The following is an 8,146-nucleotide window of genomic DNA, read 5'->3' as shown; positions in this document are numbered from 1 at the left end:
TCCAGCCAGTAAGGCACTTCCCCAACCCGAAGTCAGGGCTTTGTGCCTAAGGCGATGTCAAGCCTTGCGGACGTGTGGCCGCAGTAGAGAGCTCCGAAGTCGCAGGATGAAATGAAGAGGCGACCCTCAGTTTCTTCAGGGAGGGTGGTTTTATTGGTAGGGAAACGTGCAGGTTCAGGTAGAAGGAGCTGAGGGCCCCGAGGCAGGGAAAGCCTTGGTTTTACAGAGGGTGGGAGGGGTGAAAGATAGCAAATCAGAGAGGGATACATTAAGGATTGGCATAATCGGAGAACCCATCAAACACAGTTGTGGGAGGGACCCTGGCCCCTAACCCAATCACCCGACATCCTGGCCCGAACTTTCTAGAAAAAGAGGCAGGGGTGTCGAGTGACAGGCAGGCTGCCAGGGGTGGGGAACAAGAAAGATAACCAAGACAACTGGGGAGGGGTTTGGGGATTGACACAAACTGGTAACAGGGCAGGACCTTCTGAGAGAACAATGGGGGGAAAACTGAACAAGCATAAAACACACCACAACATCTCCCCCTTTTTCGTTTAAAAGAACAGTAAGGGCAAACACCGTTCAAAATGAAGTTTCAGCCTGCTCCGCGTCGCTAGAAACCAAGCTGCAGTCTTCAGGATCGGAGTTCTCCAACAAAGCGGTGTCAACTCTTTCTCCTTCTTCTTCTGAGACTTCCGCTCGGCTGACGTCTGGGACATTGATGGTCCTGGATATAAGTCTCTTTACGAGTCCCCAGACTACGGAGCAGGCGATCAAAACAATAAGTAAAACTAAAAGGGTGGAAAGTATAGCTTTCAGGATGGACTCAGCCCAGCTTGAAGGTCCCATCCTTAAAAGAGGTTCCCCAGCCAGTCTGATGTCTGTTGTTTTATTTGGTGGACAAGGCCTTGCATTTTATCTATGGCCACCCTCGCGTCCTCGGCCCGAGATGACAAATTAAGGCAGCAGAGGCCCTCAAACTCCTCGCAGCGGTGGTGATGCAGTAAAAGCAGGAAGTCAATTGCCGCGCGATTTTGGAGGGTCGCCTTCCTTGTTATTTCCTCGTCTGTGAGGAGGTCTGATAGCGTCGCTGATGTTAAATTGGCTTGCTTAGCTACCCAACACTCCAGGTGGGCCAATTCACCTAGAGACTTGGCCACAGACACCCAGGGCAAAAACAGGGTGAGGGCTACAGTTTTTGGTTTTGACCAATGTTCAATTTGGGAGTCACAATCCGGGTCGAGATCTTTGAGATCTCTTTTGGAGCGGGCCGAATTCGGTTGTGCTCTTTTCGTTTTCCAATCGCGAATTTGGGTAATGTTGGGTGTAAGCAGCGACAGCCGCCCAAAAGTGCAGATACTTCCGGCTAGACGAGTGGGGATGCCTGCCCAAGCTCGGTCTCCGCAAATGAAAAAGATACCTCGGGGCAGGGACAGCGGTTGGCTACCCAGGGTGGAAGCAAGTGGCATCTCGATGGTCATTTGACACCACTGGGCAGCTTTGTACTCGGGCCTTGATGGTTTGATCCACGAGTACCTGCTGTCCCAAGGGTTAGGGGCGAACTGAAACCAAATACAGAGGGAAGCATTGGCAGAGCCGAGCAAATTAAGCTCTGGAGGTTCAGAGCTCAAAGGGGCCAGCCCCTTGACTCCTTCTCCCCAGGCATTTTGTGCATTGATTTTTAGAGGAGGGGTCTTGGATAAGAGGGAGGTGAGGGAAGTATTGAAAGGGGAGGGAAATTCATTAAGGGAGAGAGGGATCCCCACAAGGCATGACGACATAGGGTCCTCTGCTGAGTCCATATCTAAACATATGTGTTCTTGGCCGAGGGCACTCGCGAGGGTGCGCCAAACGTTGGCCTTGGGCTGAGGGACGATCCATGGGCCCACTGATGGCATCAGGGTCCAGATGAGGACGGCTGTCAAGCGGGCTAAGATGTAGACACGTTCCATCGGGGGAAAACTAAAAACAAACAAGAGACAGACATAAGGAATGACTCTGAATCAGGTCCTGCCCGGGGCAGGGAGAGGGTTAAACTAGGAGTGGCTCCATCCCTGGGAGCTTCCGCCGCCGCCGCCAACGTGCCTCCGTGACCTGTTCTACGTTTCCTGCTCTCAGAGTCTTCCCAGGGCGGAAGGGCTTGACCCACTTAGCGGGGATCCATCTCGGACCTGAGGGGGTGGACACGCAAGCGTATCCCCTTCCCCAAGTCACGAGATCGAAAGGCCCTTCCGTTTTCCAGGTCTCCGGATCCTTAATCAGGACAGGAGGCCTGGCCCCGGCCTGCAGCTGCTCATGTCTCCCGAAATGTCGCACGATAGGCGGATTGAGATTTTTGAAAGAACAGTTTAGGAAATTAATGGTAAAAAGCGCCTTCGCGAGACGGATATGGGGGGACTCCACCTTCACGGCCACTCGTTGTTGTTCTAGAACTCTTTTTAGGCTCTGGTGGGTCCTTTCTACCACGGCTTGGCCTGTCGGGGAATAGGGGATGCCGGTCTTATGCTCTATTCCCCATTGTTGCAGGAAGCTTCGCAGCTCCCTGGATTTATACGTCGGGCCATTGTCTGTATTCAGGACCTTGGGGATGCCCAGGACAGCGAACGCTTGAACTAGATGTTTTTCACAATCTGCTACCTTTTCCCCTGTGTGGGCAGAGGCATAGACTGCGCCGGAGAAGGTATCCACTGAGACATGTACGAATTGCAGACGGCCAAAGGAAGGAATGTGGGTAACATCCATCTGCCACACCTCGCAACTAGATAGACCTCTGGGGTTAGCTCCCAAGGGTATTGTTGGGAGCTGGTGGGACTGGCATTGAGGACATGTAGCCACGATCGCCTTGGCCTGTTCGTGTGTAAGATGGAATTGTCGAACAAGGCCAGGGGCGTTCTGATGAAATTGCTGGTGGCTGATCTTGGCCTGACTGAACAGATCAGGGAGTGGGGCAGCTTGAACAGGAGAGGCAAGGGCATCAGCACGCCTATTGCCTTCCGCAATAAACCCAGGCAAATCGGTATGTGACCTGACATGCATCACATAAAAGGGTTGCTCTCGGTGGGAGACTAAGTTCACAAGCTTAGAGAGCAAGTTAAACAAAGGGATGTTTGATACCTCCTGTAAAATTGCATTTTCGGCTCTGGAAACTACACCCGCGACATAGGCTGAATCAGTGACTAAATTGAATGGTTCAGAGAACTTCTCAAAGGCTCTGACGACTGTGTCCAACTCAGCAACTTGAGGTGAGCCTTCCACCTCGGTGACATCTGCCTCCCACCGCTGAGTCTGAGGATCCTTCCAAGTCATCACTGACTTGTGGGATGCTCCAGACGCGTCTGTAAAAACTGTCAAAGCCTTCAGAGGGGTTCTACTCTGATCTGATTTTATAGACAATGTGAATTCCTGATTGAATAATTTGTGGGCCGGCCGATCCACTGCAATTTGGCCGGTGTAGCTGTCCAAAGCCAGTTGAAGCGTCTCATTTGTTTCCAGAAGGTTATCAATCATCTTTCTTTTTAGATGGCCTGAATCGAATTTTAAAGGAATGTGGATGCAGTCAAAGTCACAACCTGCCAACTCTCTGATCCGTGATCTAGCCTTTCTGATCAATTCTGCCACCAGCTCGGCTGGCTGTGTCATCCTTTTGGACCTGTGATGGCTGAGGAACACCCACTCTATGATTAAGAGGGGATTCCCCGAGCCCCGGTCCTTGCCCTTGATGGAATCGTCCCACTGGAAAATCACCCCATGGAGGTGTGGCAGCTTACCTAAAACAATGAATTTAAATGGCAGGCCCGGGTGATATCTGTGGGCCTGCCTGGCCGAGGTGGAGTTTTGGATCTTCTCCAGTGCTGTCTGGGCCTCTGGGGTAAGGGACCTTGGAGAACTAAGCTCTTCTCCCCCTTTCAATAAATTGAAAAGGGGGGCTAGGTCTTCTGTTGGAATGCCTAGCTAAGGCCTTACCCAATTCAAGGACCCACACAGCTGGTGGACATCCGCCACGTTTTTGATGTTAGTTTTAATAGCCAATTTTTGCGGAACAATGGTCCGCTTCGTTATTTCCAGGCCCAGGTACTTCCAGGGTGGCATCTGTTGAATCTTATCTTGCTGGAGCTCGAACCCTGCAACAACCAATGCATCGATTGTCAGGTCAAGCGCGTGGGTAAGTAGGTTGTTGGTCGGAGCACACACTAGGATGTCATCCATATAGTGGTAAATGATGGTGTCTTTGGTGGCTGCACGTACTGGGGACAGCAAGGAAGCGACGTACCATTGGCAGATCACTGGGCTGGCCTTTAGGCCTTGTGGAAGGACCTGCCAATGATAGCGCTTGCTTGGGGCTTCATGGTTGATGGCAGGAACCGTGAAGGCGAAACGCGGAGCATTGTCCGGGTGTAAGGGAATTTGGAAAAAGCAATCTTTTATGTCAATAATGACCAAATTCCAATTTTGGGGGAGCATCGTTGGGGACGGCATCCCTGGTTGGAGAGGCCCCATATCTTCAATGATGTTGTTAATTTGGCGGAGGTCGTGAAGGAGCCGCCACTTATCTTTGTTGGGCTTTTTGATAACGAACACTGGGGAGTTCCATTCGGACATGGTCTCCACCAGGTTGCCCTTCAGTAGCTGCTCCTTAACGAGCTCATTGAGCGCCACTAATTTTTGCTTGTTGAGCGGCCACTGCACTACCTGCACTGGTTTATCTGATTTCCAATTCAGTTTCCAGGTAGGGCGCTCATCAGTGACCGCTGCCCGAAAAACCTGGGGAGCTGCTGGGAGGTCAATTCGGGCTCCCCACTGGGCCAAGAGGTCTCTCCCCCACAGGGGTTCCGTGTAATCTAATACGAATGGGCGCACTGAAGCTAATTGCCCATCCGGCCCCGTAATTTGTACGACGCTCTTTGATTGACGTGCCAATTGTAAACGCCCGACACCTCGGACGTGGCCAGGCGCGTTTTGCAATTCCCAATGTGACGGCCATTCCCGGGAAGGAATGATCGTTACATCTGCTCCTGTGTCCAACAAGCCTTTAAGAGGCTTGCCCTCTCCCCCTTTCGAGATATGACAGGTGACATGAGGCCTTTCCCGCCCCAGGACCTGGGCCCAAGCTACTGTTGGATTTTGGAGTTCAGCCGGAGGAAGCTCCAGGGCCCAAGTCATTTCGGGAACAGGGATCGCTTGCGCAATCACTTGTCCCTTGGGCAGGAAAGTGGGGGGTTGGACACAGTGCAGCCCCACGGCGAACAGTCCCGGGTCAGATGGCAGAAGACCCAGGATTATGTTCACCTCTAAAGGTGTGTGCTTAGTGTCTCCAACAATGACGTACTTACACCTTATCTGCCCCCAGTTACCTGGGCATTCCGGGCTGACTGACACGAGTTGAAAATCGGAGTTCTTAAGATGTAGCGGCTCCGTCAGCTGCAGCCGGAAGGGTCTGAAAGCAGAAAAGGTAGTTAGCACGGGTCTAGGTTGGAGACGTGCAACATATGACAAGTCCGGTGAGAATATGTCTTGTTTGGCAGGCGGCGGTCCCTGAGATCTCCCCTCCCTGCGTGGTGTTGGTTGTCCCGCTCTATTTTTATCATGGCGCAGGGGGGAACTGCGCTCAGATGTTAGTTTTTTGTCTGGGTTTTCCCCAGGAGTCCCTGCCCCTTTTTGAATTCATAAAATTCCCGCCGCAGCGGGCAGTCGGGCATCCAATGCCCGAGCTTTCCGCACAGATGGCAAGGTGATTTGGCGGCGGAAGGACCGGGAGCAGGCGAGCGGCAGGTGGCTTCAGAGAAGGTGTCTTCAGGCGCTTCTTCTGCGGCGCTGACTCGGGGCGGCAGCTGTTTTTTTCTTCTCTCCCTCCCTAGATGGCATGATTAGGACCTTCCGGGTGCAGACCTCGAGCATATCGTGCAGCGAGGGGGGTGGGTGCACCGGGAGGCTGAGGATGGCGTCCCTACACGCAGAGTTTGCATTCGTGGACGCTACTTCCTTCAGGATATGTTCCCGGGCAACCTCGTCCGCCACTTGCTGCTCGACGGCTTTTCGAAGACGCTCGACAAAATCGAGGAAAGATTCCTCAGCACCCTGAAAGATCCTGGAAAAAGAAAGGAGAGGAGCCGCCCCTGGCAGCGCCAGGAATGCCTTCTCGGCTGCCCGCGCTGACTCCCGGAGAGCCTCCTGGGGGATGGCACTCGCCTGCGAGTGCCCATCTGCCCAGTTCCCGGTCCCAAGGAGTTGATCGACGGCCAGGACATTGCCCGTTAGGTCCAGCCCCGTGTGGGGCTGTTCCCACAGGCTCGGGAGGGCCTCCGTCACTCCCCTCTTCCAGGCTGCCTCCCACATAGCCTGCTTGGTGGGATTGAGCAGGCACGTGAAGAGGCGCCGGATGTCATAGGGGGTGACATCGGCTTTGGTAAGTGTTGCCTGCAACACTCCCCAAAAGTATTCGCTGTCCCGGCCGTAATCTTTCTGTGCCTTGCACAGCTCTTTGATCTGAGAATGGTGTAGGGGGACCCATTGGCGACGCACCCCACCATCTCCTTCTGGATGGTAAACAACCGGGGCTGCAGATGGTATCGCAGCAGACTCCGGTTCCCGGTTCCCAACTCCCCCCCCCCCCCCCCCCCCCCCCCCCCCGGAACCCAAAGCACGGGAGCCAGCAGGGAGAGCGTGGGAACCAGGAGAGGAGGAGGTAGGGGCATGGCTGGGAACTTGAGCAGGGCGGTCTGATATCGAGGGACCCTCCCAGGAGGCGGAGACAAGGGGTGGAACTTTTTGACTGGCAGGGGGTGGAGAGATGGGAGGTGGTATGGGAGGGACCGAGGGAGGAGCCATGGGCGGGGACATGGGAGGAGAAAGGGGAGGGACTACTGAAGGGGAGGTTTCGGGAAAGGCGGAGGGACCAGGAGGGGGGAAGGACGAGGGGGTAGAACATTGGGAGTGGCCGAATGGCAGGAAGGGGTTGGAGCTTGGGAAGAAGGGATTCTGGGGAGAAGAAGAGGGCTTTCCCGCCATTTCGGCCATGTGGCTGCCTCCATCTTGGGCCCCATAGGAGCCATTTTGGGGAATTGGAGGCGACTGGGAGCAAACTGGGGACTTAGAAATTAGGGTTTTGGATCTTGGGGTTTTAGAAACTGAGGACCTGGGGACGGGAATAGGGGAGGTAGGGGAAGACGAGGAGCCCCTAAGAGACTGGCCAGGACTCTTAGGGCGGGGGGGCCGAGGATTCTGAAGGGGGCCAGGGGACGAATGGTCACCCTGCGCGGGGCTGGAGCGCACTGCACCCTTCAGAATCCCGGTTTTACGTTTATGGGGACGGGAAGAAGGGTTAGGGGTAGAGGGAGAGGTGGAAGAACTGGGGCACGAATTAAAACTGACCGAAGGTTTTTCTGAGTTTCCTCCTGCTTTCAAGATAGATCGAATTTGTGAAATCCAAAAAGCTAACGGAGAAAGCAAGGTGTCTCCTGATCTAATCAAGTTTGATAACTTGGCATTTGCCCTCTGCCAAAATGCAGGATCCTTGATTAGATCGGGGGAGACTTCGGGAAACTCAGAAAAAAGCCATTGGAATAATTTTTTAACTTCCTTTTTATCAACGGAACAACCCCCCCCAACTAGGATACCCACAACTTGGTAAAACAGCCCCTTCTGAGCTGCCGAGAGCGAAAACTTCGCACCCATCGCTCGATGTTATAAGTGGCAGCCGCGATAAAGCCCCCCCATTCCAGTAAACGCGAAAGAAAAAAAAATAAGGGTGCCCACTCCCGGCCCCTGTCTAGAGAAAAAGAAGGGTGGTGACGAAACACCAAGAGAGGGGAAGGCAACAGGGAGAGTAGCAGAATACTCACAAAGTCCGGAGGCGACAAACGAAAAGCTGGAACGAGGAGGGTCCTGCGACAAGGACGCCTCCAGTGTGCAAGGAGCTGCCGTCCAGGGTCCCTGGGGAGCGCCACCTCACGAGCAAGGTCTGCTTGACCACAGGGTAGTTCCGCGACCGCTGGGATTCTCGAAATCCCATCCGTGGGGTCCACGAGTCCGAAAAAGGGGGGGCCCCGCGCCGGGCGCCAAAACTGGAGCGGTGGCCGGTGGAAAATAAAACACCCAGGCTAGATAAGTGTCCAGCCAACCTCCAGCCAGTAAGGCACTTCCCCAACCC

This window comes from Agelaius tricolor, unplaced genomic scaffold (genome assembly GCF_023055355.1).
Source record: "Agelaius tricolor isolate 1412-34295 unplaced genomic scaffold, bAgeTri1.0.p SCAF_11, whole genome shotgun sequence".
Classification (NCBI taxonomy): Eukaryota; Metazoa; Chordata; class Aves; order Passeriformes; family Icteridae; genus Agelaius; species Agelaius tricolor.
This window is presented reverse-complemented; position numbering follows the sequence as displayed.